The sequence below is a fragment of the Cuculus canorus genome, chromosome 1 (genome assembly GCF_017976375.1).
Source record: "Cuculus canorus isolate bCucCan1 chromosome 1, bCucCan1.pri, whole genome shotgun sequence".
NCBI lineage: Eukaryota > Metazoa > Chordata > Aves > Cuculiformes > Cuculidae > Cuculus > Cuculus canorus.
Window position 1 is genome coordinate 126,295,221 of NC_071401.1, and position 15,752 is coordinate 126,310,972.

Genomic DNA, 15,752 nt, shown 5'->3' on the forward strand with positions numbered 1-15,752 from the left:
TTTCCACTGTTGGCCTTCAAAACAAAAATGGGGTCTGGGGACAGTGGTTGACAGCTGTTTCTGTTTGCTGAGTAGGCACTTCAAGACATACTGCTTCCCAAGCAGCACTTTCTTCCAGGGGCTCTTGTTGTCAGCTTTAGGGGTACCTCCTGGCTAAAGATTACTTCTTGGTTCTTTTGCAAGGAAAATCTGGTGTTGATTCAGTTCTGCTTACTGGGGTGAGCAAAAATTAAGAAGCAGGCAGAACCCATTGCTTTCCAGCTTTCAAGGAAGGAAGACGAAAAGAAGATATGGAGCAGGGGTCCAATTTGGTTGGAGCACAGAGTGAAATTCTGTTGTTCTCAATATCTGTCCCTATACAGGAGATAGTTATCTTCCTGAAAAATTGACATACATGGTGGGAACAGCACAATAAATAGTCAACTGTTCCATAAGGAAAACTCCAGTTTATGTCATAGGTATAGCGAGAGAAGAGTAGAGGAGTAAGAAGGATTCTGTCTTCTCTTCTGATGTTCCTCAATCCTACCACTTCCCATTTGCAAAGAAATACAGCATAGGGAGCTGACATATATAAGGACATTCTTTGCAAGGACATCCTTGTACTATCCATTGGTTGTGCAGCAAGGGTATTTGTAAGACTCACATGGCACTACCCCACAGCTGAGATGTTTGGGGACTGCTTTCATCCAGACTCACCTAAGAGAGTAAGTACCATGGAGATACTGGGGCTTTCATCTCCTGGAACAAATGACGAAGGATGTGGTTAGAGGCTCATCTCATTTTTGCAGCCATCAGCACAATTATTGTCTACAGTGCTAAGTAAAAGTTGGTCAAGGACTGATTCTTGGATCCGGTCTCAAGTGGCACAGACTGACTTGCACCCACACTGTGTAGGGTTAAGTCCCTCTATATCATATTTCCCTTGACATGGGCCAAAGCCAGCTAGAGACTGAACCAGTACCTAAGCTGAGAGAGGTTAAGTGCTTGTAGTTGCTTGCTTATTGTGCAGTGTAAGGGTACCCATAGATATCTCTCTCTCTCTCTCTTGCAGCTGAAGTGTTCCCTGATCTTCACATCTGCCAGGATTCATCCCTGTGGCAGCATGGGGGATCTTTCCCCATGCATATGAATATGAGGTATATAGAGTGGGCTTCACAGAGACAACCTGTGTCATTGCAGTCATGTACCACAGCAAAGTGGGTTATCATGACAATCATGGTTGTTTTCTGAGCCAGGGAAACTCCAAAGGAGTGCAGAGACCTGCTGAGACCTGCCAGGAAGCAGCTCTCATGAGGGCAGCTGATGCAGTGTGAATGGAGGAAAGGGGTGCCATCCAGTTGAACCTTGACAGGCTTGGGTTGTGGACCTGTGAACCTCATGAAGTACAACAAAGACAAGTGCAAGGTTCTGCACCTGAACTGGGGCAATCCCAAGAACAAATACAGGCTGGGCGCAGAATGGATTGAGAGTAGCCCTGAAGTGGAGGACTTGCTGTACTGGTGGATGAGAAGCTCCACACGAGCTGGCAGTATGTGCTTACAGCCCGGAAGGCCAAACATATCCTGGGCTGCATCAAAAGAAGTGTGACCAGCAGTCTGAGGGAAGTAATTCTGCCCCTCTGCTCTCACGAGACCTCAGCTAGAGTACTGCATTCAATTCTGGTGTCCTCAGCACGGGGAAGACATAGAAAAGTCCTTTCTTGTAGTCTGTAAAACTACTTCTAAGAAGAATTTATACTTACTTCTTAGAGATGGCTAAGAAGACCCATTATAAGCTCTGGGCTGGATCACCCGGACAACACATAAGACTTTGAGAAGATTCCAGGCATGCAAAGTTATACAGGGTAAACAACCAAGGAAGCAGTACAGCTTCTTTTAAAGAATGGGAAAGGAAATATGGAAAACATTTGTTAGAGATCATCTGAGAAACAGACATGCTGCAGTAAAAGCCATACGTACATGTATGTGAGAGAATGAGAATGAGTACCTCAGCTGTACTGGCACGAGGCTGTAGTGGTACTCACCAGCAGGTAGACACAGGGAATCTATGGGGACAGGAGAACCAGGACACCAGCAGGTCACAAAAAACTTCATGTTGCAATCTTTACCACTGGCAGATTTGATCTCTGCATACCAAGAAACTCTTCTTTCACTAACTGCTTCAAGCTCTGCTTTAGGGCATTTCAGAAGGGCTAAAACAGGAATGTTAATGTTCGTAATTTCTGAGGCTCCTGCTGTCATAATCTTTGGTACTGAGAGAACAACAGAGATGCCATCATCATCCTCAGCTCTAGGTACATCAGTACCAGACCTTGCTGAGCCTTTCACACAGCAGACCCCGTGGCAGCCTCAGCAGAAATTCAGAAGAGTGATGGCACAGTGATGGCAACATGTGTTGACATGGCAGCACAGACAGGAACCATGTCCCTGGGATGTGCCTGGTCTCTCTTGCAACACCAGGAATCATGTCAGCTCCCTCACTGAGATCCAGACATTTGGCGGATTGCAATAGCATGAGAGAAAAGCTGCTCCTTCAAGTGGTGGCTTAGGCCAATGAGATAAGTGGGGGCATGATGAAAAAAAGGCAGAATTGCTGTCTTTTCTGCCTGTGCCAAACCACAGTTTCGTCAGAAACTGTCTGATGTCTACTGAAGCAAATAGTAAGTGAAACAAGCTCAGGGATCAAAGAATGAATGGAAAGGTCCAGTGCAATCACAGGTACTGACAAGAGGAGTGATATGGCAACACTGTAGAGACAGGGCAGTATGAAAGACAGATGCGCATCAATTTCCTTGCAGGTCTTATCCATTGTTGCAATACAGCAAAAGGACCCTTTTCTCATGTATCTGTGAAGGTTACAAAACAGTGTAGGACACTACCTGTACTAATCCATGCATCTTTTTGCATGTAAAATAATGTTGTGTTTTATGGAACAGATGATGTTGAGTGCCATCACATGGCATGTACAGGACAACCAGGTGACCAGGGTCCAGTTGGCATGAGTATATGAAAGGCAGGTCCTGCTTAACTAGCTTGATCTTCTTCTATGACAAGATGACCTGCTTAGTAAATAAGGGAAAGGCTGTGAATGTTGATTACCTGGACTTTAGTAAAACCCTTGACATTTTCCCACAGCATTTTCATGGCAAAACTGTTGCAAAAGAGGGTACTGTTCGGAACATCTTGGTAAGCAATCAGCAAAACTTATTGACATCTGTTTATATATTAAATAAAAATAGCAGACTTTGTACCAATTAAAAGAACAAAATATCCAGAGAATCAGGTAGAGCGTATCTTGGATATCTGGACTAGGCCTTTCAGTAATTAAAAGAACAAAAGATTCAGGATCTGACAGAGAGCAGCCTGGGCATCTGAACTAGGAGAGGACATATTAATCAGGCTTTGTCATTAGGTCTACCAATCTGACAGAGGAACATAAACAATCTACCCCTACTCACTGAGCATGCCTACTAGAGAACTTGTGTAATGAAATTACCTGTAAATTTATGTAAATCATTAACCAGAGAAGAGACAGGCCTAAAACAAAATAGGTGACCCACAGAGGATTTGTGTTGCATTGCTATGTGCACTGTTTAATCTATAACTTCTCGCATGAGCAACTGAGACCAGAAATTCCATGTTTTTAGAATTATGTAAGCTCTTTACTTAAAGATATAAAAGCTGGACCCTTTTGCAGTGATCTTTGGAGACTCCATCTATGAATGGACATACTGTGTAAGTCCCCCCAATTTTCCAGGGCAGTGTCCCCAAATCTTCGCTGAAAAAGGGGCTCCTCAGCAACTGCAGATCTAGATTATGATAATAGGATAATTGATGATGTATCTTTCTTAATTACTATACTTATTATCTTGTAGTAATGATTAGATGTATTGCCTTTAAAGCTGTTCTTTTTAACTTGTTAATCACTACTAATCATTTGTCACCTTTCTTGTTTTAATAAGTTACGTAAAACTTGAATTCACAGAGTATTTTAAGAGTTTGGGGTTTTATGCTGATTGCGTTCTGTGCTTAGCACTCTGTAGTAGAACAACCAGCCATTCATAGAGGGAAGTACTTGTCATGTATTGACTTTGTAACTTCTGTAGTAAATTGTGTGCAGAGGCTCTGGTCAGGTGTGCTTTATTTGTGGAAAGCCACTAAGCACCCGGACTTGCAGGACTCTGTAATAAAATCAATTTCTTGACTTGGCATGTGAGATTGGCTATTTGCATGCTGATTAACAAATCTGACTTTTCAGACAACAAAACTGGCTTCCCATGGCTTTCACAGGTGTACCCTTTGCTGGGTAAAAAACTGGCTGGGTGGCTGGGCCCAAAGAGTTGTGGTGAATGGAGTTAAAGCCAATTGACAGCCTATCAAAATGGTGTTCCCCAAGGTTCAATATTGGGGCCAGTTTTGTTTAATATCTTTATTAATGATCTGGACGTGGGGGTTGGGTGCACCCTCAGTAAGTCTGAAGGTTACACCAAGTTGGGTGAGAGTGTTGATCTACATAAGGGCAGATCTACAGAAGGACCTGAACAGGCTGGTTCAATGGGTCAACGCCAATTGTATGAGATTCAACAAAGCTAAGTACTGGATCTTGTGCTTGTGTCCTAACAATGCTGTGCAACACTGCCGGCCTGGGGAAGAGTGACTGGAAAGCTGCGTGGTAGAAAAGGACCTGGGGGTGTTGATCAACAGCTGGCTGAACATTAAGCCAGCTTTGTGCCCAGGTGGCCAAGAAGGCCAATGGCATCCTGGCGTGTATCAAAAACAGCATGGCAAGAAGGACTAGGGAAGTGATTGTCCCATTATACTTGGCACTGATGAGGCCGCACATTGAATACTGTGTTCAGTTTTGGGCCCATCACTACAAAAAAAGACTTCGGGGTGCTGAAGGTCATCCAAAGAAATGCAACAAAGCTGGAAGGGTCTGGAGCACAATTCTTATGAGGAGTGGCTGAGGCACCTGGAGTTGTTTAGCCTGGAGAAAAGAAGGCTCGGGGGACACTTTATCACTTTCTACCATTACTTGAAATGACGTGGTGAGGTGGTAGTTCATCTCTTTTTCCAAGTAACAAGTGATAGGATGAGAGGAAATGGCCTCAAGTTGCGACAGGGGACATTTAGATTGGATATTGGATATTTGGAAAAATTCCTTCACTGAAAGGGTCATCGAGTACTGGAACAGGCTGCCCAGGGAAGTAGTTGAGTCACTGTTCATGGAGATATTTAAAAGATGTGTAGATGTGGCACTTAAGCACATGCTTTACGTTTACAGTCGGACTCGATTATTTTAAAGGCCTTTTCCTAGAATCACAGAGTAGTTAGGGTTGGAAGATTCCTTAAAGATCATCTTATTCCAACCCCCCTGTCATAGGCAGGGACACCCCACTAAAGCAGGCTGCCCAAGGCCCCATCCATCCTGGCCTTGAACACCTCCAGGGATGGGGCAGCCACAGCTTCCCAGGCAACCTATTCCAGTGCCTCACCACTCTCATAGTGAAGAAATTCTTCCTAATGTCTAGTCTAAATCTGTCCCTCTCCAGTTTATACCCATTCCCCCTGGTCCTATCCCCACAAGCCTTTATGAATAGTCCCTCTCCAGCTTTCTTGTAGGCCCCCTTCAGGTACTGGAATGTCGCTATAAGATCTCCTCTGAGCCTTCTCTTCTCCAGGCTGAAGAAGCCCAACTCTCTCAGCCTGTCCTCGTAGGGAAGGTGCTCCAGCCCTCTGATCATCTTTGTAGCCCTCCTCTGGACCCGTTCCAAAAGCTCCATAATCTTCTTACATTGAGGATTCCAGAACTGGACACAGTATTCCAGATGAGGTCTCTCAAGACAGGAACAGAGGGGCAGAATCACTTCTCTCAAACTTCCGGCCACACTTCTTTTGATGCAGCCCAGGGTATGGTTGGCCTTCTGGGTTGCGAGCGCACATTGCTGGCTCATGTCAAGCTTCTCATCGACCAGCACCCCCAAGTCCTTCTCTGCAGGGCAATATTTTCCAACATAAATGATTCTATGATTAGGAAAATCAAGCATCAAAATGACTCTCAGATGTGTTGCTTAACAAACAACACAATAAAATAAAACTTAGCCGCCAAATTAAAACAGAGTTCATGTGATGTCATGGTGCAAACAGAAGGGAGGAGTGGATATCTTCCACAGTTGGAAGATATCCTGAGGTACAACAGAAAATCCTACAGAAATTCCCTTAAAGGCAAATACAGAAGTTTATTAGAAGAAAGATGATTTTGCCTATTTTCTTAAAGGGAAAACCCCACAATAATTGCTAAACATCCAGAAAAAAATCAGCTAACTTGACACAAAACACATAAAAACCTATGGGCCTTTACTAGCTGGTGACAAAATTAAAGCATCATGGCGAAGAATTTCTGGGACTTTTTCATCTTCTTTCCATAGCCCACTGCTGTGGACCAACATTTCTTGTCTCTACAGGGGCTTGTTACACAAACCAGCACCACTGTCAAGGTAGAAATACAAGAAAACTTAGGGAGTACCTATGAGAAGTGGATGGGTAGGTTTCAAGGTCTCAAGGCATGTGTGGCATAAGATATGCATAAACTGGACTTGAGATATCTGGATTTCTACATTTAACACAGAAGAGTTTCATAATCACTATTTTTCTTCCAGACAACTAGTTGGCTTCATTAGAAACTTTCTGTGAAGTTCCATGGCCAGCTGAGTTTATATGTATATGTGAACTAAACACGTGTATTTGGTTTTGTGCCCATTTGGAATATATGATCAGTCTAACTGTTGGCTGGACCTCCGGGTCTTTCTTCTGTCTGGTTCCTGCATTGGACAGCACAATAACATAAGGAAAAGCACAGTGCTATGTTTCATGATTCAATCTATTGAGTTTCCCTTTTAGACCATTTTTATATCTCCACTTACGTGTTTAGCCTTAGAATCGCCATCTGACACCTGAATCTTCTTTATATTTCAGACGACTTCTGTTTTTTCTTGTCACATTTTTCCTCTTCCATCTTTTATTCAGCACAGAGCAGTCTCTGATCTTTTCCTGGCTTTCAACTCTGATTTGTTATTTAGCATTATGCTTTTCTACCTTTCCCCATGTATCAGACTCAGCCTGTACATCTGGACTATTTTCTAATACTTTGAGTTTCTCAGAATTTTAATGTTTCTCTTCTTTTTAAGTTTTGTGTTGGTTTTATTTTTTCCTTTACTTGGCACTAAAGAGACTTCTGAAAGTAAAGTTCCAACTCCATCTTATCTTTACTTTCTTAAACAAATATTGAATCTCTTTAAATTCCTTCTGTTCTTAGAAGTAGCTTGTGGCAGATCTTTAAATGCACACTGTGTCTTTTCTCCTAGTTCTTCTAAATCTCATTTTCTGTTCAAAAAAAAATGGGTTTACTTGAATTACAAATACAGAAAGCTATACTGTATTTAATATGATGTTTGTTACTTCTGCTTGTATGTATAGAAGAAGTGAGAGGCATGCTTTAAATATTTAAGAGGCCCTCTATTCTTAATTTCAGGTTTTACCTCTGTTTTCTGGATCAAGTCATACCTCTGTTCTGCTGTAACAGAACAAGTATGTTACCTCTGTTTTCTGGATCAAGTCATACCCCTGTTCTGCTGTAACATAAATCCTATCAAAACTCTGTTCCAGTTTAAGGCTTAATTTTTTTAGTTTAACTCAAAATCTTCTCTGTCATCATGCTCTGTTGTTTTGTTTTTTATTTCTCGTGATGAAGACATGCTTGTGATACCAACAGCCCTTTGCATTATGTCTCAGATTGTTCTTCTGAGGAAATATTTTTAAAAGCAGAGCTGTTGCCACTCCATATAGAAGAAAAGTAATTTTGTTTGAAGATTAAATGGTCAAGATAGTCTACTGAAACAAGCATGGTGTTACCTTAAGACTGTGGCAAGAGTAGTCTAGGCTGGTGAGGCCAAGTTAGGATACATCAACATGATCAAGGAGTAAGAAGATAACTTGAGGAATAGGGTGAAGTGACTGGACAAAGAACACTGCTACAGAAAAGGAAGAAAAACAGCTAGATCTTGTAATTTTCTAATCAATGAGCAGGAACCATGTCATTATTTAAAAGGGTAAATGCAATTCTAGGCTGTATTGTAGGCAGTTGAAAATTTGCAGTACACATAAAAGATTATTAGATAATTAAGATTACAGAGTATTTTTTGCAGCAAAAAATTTTGGTCACATGTAAGCAAAAGGATGTACTAGATCAGGAAGAATACAAAGAAGTGCTTCAAGGGTGATCAGAGGAATACAAAGTACATCTTACAGAAAAATGTGTTAATTGAATGATGAAGAGACAAACAAAAAAGTTTTACTCTAACAGAATGAACTTCCGCTTCCAAGTATTTTCAGACAGGTTAACACTAACTGGAGCAAGGACTGTATAATGTGAAGAAAAGTATAGAGTTGCTCCAAAGACACAAGAAGGCTTCTACCAAATAAGGTCCTGGAATAAGCTTCCACTAAAAATTGCAGCAGAAAGTAACTTTTATAGTAAGGACCAGGGGCATAATCGCTGAAAGGAATTACTGGGCGTGTTTCCTTTGTTTAACACAAGAGTAGACCTGATGACTGAGGTCCTCTTGCCCCATAATTCAGGAATTACCACAAGAGACTTTCAGTATAAAGCAGTCTTTTGCTGTAAAAACATAGAGAATACATAGTACAAGATACAGTAGAACTAAAATCCTCTCATTTTGCTGGAACCATTCAGAGAAATAAATGAATATGAACAAAAGAAGATTGCTGTAGAGTAGACAAAAAGACCTTACTCCATAGCAATCACGTAGCTTTTTCACCTGGTAGCTGACAGTGGACTCTTCCTTGTGGATGTGAGAAATCTCATATTTGCCTACATGGTGACCACTAAAACACAAGGGAGGCCAGTCAGTTGAGAAGAATGAGCAGTTTTAATGTAGTATTTATTGGTCAAGTGAAGTACAGATGGGGCTCAGCCAGACAATCACTGAGCCTGTGCTAATCCTAAAGATTCAAGCAAGAACAGGATGGTTTTATGAGTAGAATTGTAAATGATCCTGATAGGTTTTCAAGTCAGGGGACAAAAAGGTCACAATCAATATTTATTAGATCATCTGTTACCAGATAAATTGTTAATAGATTCAAGCTGCTGTTATTAATAGGAGACAACTATTCACTTCGTATGTAATAGGAGATAACTATTCTCTTTGTATGTTCAGCTATTGCCTGACACACAGGCAGTCACTGACAGTTACCTATTTAGAGCAAGAGCTGGGAGGCTGTTTCACTACAGAGTGCTAAGCATAGAAAGCAATTCTCTCTTATCTATGTGCAATTTATATCATCACAGCTGCTGCACCTTAGAAGTCAGCATTTAAACATATGTCACTCACTGCAACATAACTATGAAGGAAACAGCTCCTGTCTTATTGTATTAATTCCCTCCACGACATGCTGACTCCTAGTTTTCCCTCAAATGACAAGAACTATTTCTCCACAGAGCTCTCTTTTCCACACTTTTGAATTCAGGGGCACACAGTCTTCCAGTTAAAACTGGCAGAGCACAGCAAATCTTTGTCTGTAATTTACCAGTCCCCACACAGCACAGCCAGACAGCATTCCAGTGATTGTCATCCTGCAGCTGTTTTTGCTGCCCCTTAGCTGCTTATCCCTGTCAGCCGCTCTAGCATCCTAAAGGCAAGCAGGTGAAGGAGCTACTGCCCCACAATACTGTGGCAACTGTTGCTCTGTGGTGTTCAGACAAAGCCACAGTACTGTCTGCTTATCAGACAGTGCCATCAGTAAGGGTTTCTGGTAAGCTTTCAAACTACCAGGGTTACAGGCAAAACCAAATTCTTAAATATTTGTCCTACAGTGCTATTAAATAGATTTAATCAGAATACAAACCCTTTTGTACAGAAGACTGTACACATTTCTGAAAGCCTCCTCCAGGACCCAAGGCATTCATTTCCATTCAACCATGAAAGTGGGAGAGGAAGATAAAAACACACACAAATACATGTCTTGTGGTCCAAAGTTAATACAGGCTGCTTCAAATTTGTATAAGTATACGTGTCATTGAACTGCCATTATCTTGGAACAAAACATAGATGGAGCTAAGAGATGGAGCTAATACACTTAATGCTAAAATAAAGATGGGGGTGTCTGAAGGCAAAGAAGCAGTTAGGAAGGAAACCACTTTCTTCCTTACTTGGGCTGTGCTGGAGGGATTTTGAGTTTCAGAGAAATGAGATATATCCTGTGGTTAAGATAAACCTGAGCTTTGAGAAGGATTAATCTCTATATCTCAAACTGACAATGGTTTAAACAAACATCTGAAATTAAGTAATCTGGAGTGGTATTTACTTTTGTGAATCTTTATCAAAGTATTTTTCAAAAACTTCCAAGAGCTAGTCATACATTTGTTTTATACATATATTTGTATGACTTCAGGAAAGCATGCTTTAAGGAAATTTATGTATTTGAGAAAATTTTTTTCAAGGAGGACTCAAGTGCAAGCCAATATGATTTATGTTGTATGAAAAGTTAAGATGTCATTCAGTTTCAGAATAAACTGTATTTCTCTCTTATCATTCATTGAATGTGTCTGTCCCTGAAAGTAAAACAAATTGGAAGTAAAGATTTAGTGACTTCTTTGAATTGTGGCCTAAGGCAGATCTTTTTGGTGCACTTTCTCTAAGACATTCCAATTTATACATGGAAACTTAGATGGCTTCTTTTTGTGGCTATAATTTATTTCTGTATCATTTCCTTAAGATAAATTTTTTAAAAAAATTAGTATGATTCCTTGTTATATTTTCTCCTCTAGTTTTTATTAACCCCAAGGAGTCATCAAATCACTACTTTTGCAGGTCATGCATGGTAAAATCAACTTGAGGTAACTTTCCAGGTGTTCATAATAAGTATACAATCAACTAATGACAGAACAACTGTTCCAATGGCTTCTGAAAAGTTGCATTAATAATGGTGTGTTATGCTATGACGTTTGCTCCAGAGGACTGTGAGGTCACCTCTAGTTTTTAATTAAATTCCAGGTCTCAGTTCTGAAGATCAAATGATTGCTTCACATTTTAGCAGGAAACGGGTAATCTGTACATGTCTGTGTTTGTCTCTTTTTGTAAAAAAGGTTTCTAAACTTTTCTCTACATATTTAAACTTTTCATCCCTGAATTTGAAGGCACAGATGAAAATTAGTGGATTGGGCCTCTCTGATGGCTGGTCTGTGGACCCTCTGATTCCCCAGTACCTACCTCTTAAATTTCTTACTCTACTCACAATTGAGTCCAGCTTGAGGTTTGCTGGCAGACCACACGCACAGGAGAAACAGAGACCGTACTCACATGTAGGCAGTTAGAATTTAATAAGAGCACAGGACAGCCCGTAATGATCAGGCTTAGGGACTGGATGGAGAAGCTTCCTGCTTATTTGCAATGACATCTTTTATATTCCCCCATTTCTCCTTTTTCCTCCATAATATGATCCTTCCTGTTCACTGTAAATATTCTATAATTCATCACCTACATTCCCACAATTCCACTGCTTAATTCCAAAATTCTCCTCTTCGCCCAAGTTCCCCATTTTAACTTCCATCCTCCTTTATGCAGTAGTCTGCCTTTGTTTGCATTGTATTCCAAAGACAGTTGAATTATCACTGTTTTATAACAGGGCTATTACTAAGCTAGTAATAGTTGATAGTTTTAGGAGTAACTAGTTCAAAGTGATTACATTGGCTGAGTTTTTTATTTGTCACTGTTCTTCTGATTTTCTTCTGATTTTGTCTTCATATTTATATATTTGAGTTAGCCAGATATCCTTAACAGATTTTTACTTATTAATCTGAACTATACGTGTCCTATGAATTTAGCTGTGTGTCAGAGATCTTGATCCTTAAAAAGGTCAAAAAATAGTTCAGAGATTTACTGCTTACAATTTGGAAACTGAATGAACCCTCACTTTTGAACTTCTAGAATGTTGCATCACCAAATACTTGAAAGATCTCAGAGTTGACTTATGACCCTTCATAAGGGGGCAGAAAGATTTAAAGGCAGAAAGAAACCATGACCATCTCCATCTGTGTGATGCCACACTAAAAAAAATGCCAAATTAGGCTAGAACACAACGATACTGGCCCAGCAGTATCCAAAAAGCCAGCAAGCATGAGAACCTAGTGGCATTGGACTTTTCCTGAGCTACTTGGGTATGGTGGTCCAGAGCATGCTTGACAACAGACGTTCCATATTCCCGAGTTCTGACATTGCAAAGCCATTAAGGAAGGTTAAGCCAGGAAGCACCATCAAATCCCTGAAGTTGTTCAAAGACACGTGAAGGAATGTGCTGAAAAGGGACCTTGGCATCTCATATTTGAACATCCAGAGATTCACTCAGTAATACAGAAACATTTCCACATGAATGTGAACCTCAGGACAGGTCAATGAGTGCACAAAACCGTTGCCAGCTGGCTAGTGAACCTGGACGCCTTTCCTGTGTCTCCTGAAGGTAAGGTTATTGTGGAAATAGGTGTGCCCTAAAACACTCTGACCTCTCCTTCAGGTACCCATGTGCAAAAACATCAGGAAATTACCATAAACACCCAAAATACCTTGAAAAAGTTTGCCAGACAGGTATCTTAATGAATATTGAGTAAGGATAATGAAACAAACCCTTAGCACAGCTGCCAGAAGCCTTGACTACAATGTAAAAGAGAATCCTCCTCAGGATGCATTTTTTGTCCTTCCAGTTTATGAGAAATAAATGAGATGACAGCACTGCTATGTGTAGCCCATAATCTCAATTTCTTATGAACTGTCTGTATCATGCAGCAGGATCTTTGGATGGGAAGTCACTAACCCCCTGTAAATTCTTCATAGTTCTGAAGCCAAGGCCTTAAAGTTCATGCTTGTCTTTCTGTCGTCCCCACCCCCCAAACATACACAGAAAAGCAGTATAGACAATGTATTCTAATAATAGCAGCTTAATTAATAAAATATATTAAGTGTTGCTTGTGGTCTAAGTTTCTCCATGGCATAATGGTCCTGGAGCATGTCCAGAGAAGGGCAACAAAGCTGGTGAAGGGGCTGGAGCACAAGTCTTACAAGGAGTGGCTGAAGGAACTGGGTTGTTTAGCCTGGAGAAAAGGAGGCTGAGAGAAGACCTGCCTGAAAGAAGGTTGTAGCGTGGTGGGTGTTGGTCTCTTCTCCCAAGTGCCAGGCCATAGGATGAGAGAGAATGGCCTCAAGTTGCATCAGGGCAGGTTCAGATTGGACATGAGGAAAAATTTCTTCACCAAAAGAGTTATTGGGCACTGGAAATGGCTGCCCAGGGAGGTGGTGGATTTCCCATCCCTAGAGGGGTTTAGAAGATGGGTAGGTGAGGTGCTCAGGGATCTGGTTTAGAAGTGGGCAGGTATGGTTGGACTTCATGATCTCAAAGGTCTTTTCCAACCAAATGATTCTAGGATTCTATGGTTCTTTAATCTTCTGCCAAGGAATGTAGAATTTGCAGTAACTCTAATGTTACATGTATTGATACACAGAAGAAGAAAATCTATTCAAGATTTTTAAGTGTTCCTATTATGTATGTCTCATTGAATCCTTGAATTTTCGATTTTGGAGGACAGAAGAATGCCTGTATTGTTTTAGGAAATAATTTCAGCACTGAAAATTTTGGCATCAATTAGTCACTTTTGTCTAATCTTTTAAGGTTTTCATATTTTTATATTATGTACAATACATATTAGGCATATTTTCAAGTTGTCTTAAAATTATTTATTACCTTTCACAAGTGCCATCTATGTATAGCCATTGTAAATTAAAATTAATTAATTAATTAATCTGCTCCTGAGATACGTACCCAGAAAAAGACAAAATTGTGGATCTCTGGGAAAGCCTCGGTTTTGAAAGCTACGCAACATGCCACAACAGCAGAGGGGGAGTTTTGGATGAAGTATAGGTTACAATAGCCATATATGTCAAGGAGCTGTTCCAAAAGGGAAGGTGAGCCTGGAAGCTAGTATCACCACAAGGCAGGCGGGGCAGTAAGGGTACCATCAAGCGTGCAGTCCCACAGCATATCATCAAGGATGGCAGATAAGCTCTGTGATGGTTACTAGTGTCAGCCAGCAGTTCAGTGATTGGCAGGCAAGTCTATAGCGATACAGCCAGGAATTCAAGTCCACAGATCAGGATCAGTATTCAGATCAGCTAAGCATGTGTAAAGGCATAGGCATGGCTGCAGCATAGCTCAGGCTGAGCTCAAGAGCCCAGCTTACTGAACACGGCGGGACCAAGCCTCACGGAGGCTTCTCACAGCAATTTTATTTAAGGTCAGCTAGCTGCACTGTGAAAGTTGGCTCTGAATCTAGGCACCCAAAACCCCAGAAGTTCCTAACAGAGTCCCTCTGGAAATATGCTGGGCTCAAGACATTTCATTTCCCAAATCTGTTTTTAAAATTAAGTGCAGTCTCTTTGTAAGTGATAACTTTTCACACCAATTTTCAAGATGGCCAGTGACATTAATGTTGCTGCATCATGTTTTTCTAAAGCTCTTTTTTTCATTTAATTACATAAAGATGACAAATTTTTGTGCAGTCTATGTTACACACCTATTTTTGGAAGATTGAAGCTGGAATATCAGTCTAGGAAGGAAACCTCATCCTACCAAACTTTTGCAGGGGAGTTTACTCTTCACACAATGTAGAAGATTAAAGTCCCAATTCAATTGCACTTCAGGACAGATATTAGGAAAATAATTTTCTGAAATCTGCCTAGATTCGTAATCATCTCAAATGTACAAGAACTGCTTGGAACATCATCTGTCAAGCACACATCAATGCACTTAGAATTCCACATTTCTTTGAATCATACATCTATTTAAATCCAAGCAGTATCTAGAAGATAATTACCATTAAACACTTTTATGTGTGGCAGCTGGAAGGCATGCCCAACACTCTATTCTTTTCAATGTGCTGACCAGCGTCACTGAAAAAGTAACAGTGTTATTTGGAAAAGCTAATGTACTATATAGAGGAGAGAAAGAGTCTATCACAGAGAAAAAAGCTAGAGGTCCTCTCACTAATTTGTGGACTCAAGAGAGCAGAACTGTCATCTGTGCCTTAAAGATAAGAAGGGAATCAGTTGATAAGAGTTACTTGTGACGTCTCCCCGCAACCTCTCCACCCCTCTTCCTGCTTCTGTAGTTAGAAACTAAGTTTACAGTGAAACTTTTTGTCTTCTCTTTCAGTAGTTGATAAAAGTGTCTTCAAAGAAACTTATGTGCTCACAGGAGAAAAAACCTGCACGTATACAGCATTATATTCTTGTATATGTGACTATTTCACATCTTTCGCTCACAAGATCCCCAAAGCTTTACAGACTGTATACTCAATAAAGAAGTCAGACTCCACATTGCCATCATTCAATCCCCTCCAAGGTGGACCTTTTTCAAGGCTTAAAAGCATAATATAGACACTACACTGCCCTGTGGCACCTAACCTGAAGAAGACTTCCATATCCAATTGGTAGTGTGGAAGATGTAAGATATGCTTCCTTGGCTTATTGCTGCCAGATGCAAATGTGCTCTGTCCTTACTCTGAGAGATGCAAGAAACTCAGCTTGAAAAGCTACATATCTATGGTGTCTGAATTACTCAGCTTCAACGAATGACCACAGTCAAAGAGATTTTTCTGAAGTGTGGGTCATACCGTTTTGGATAAAATGT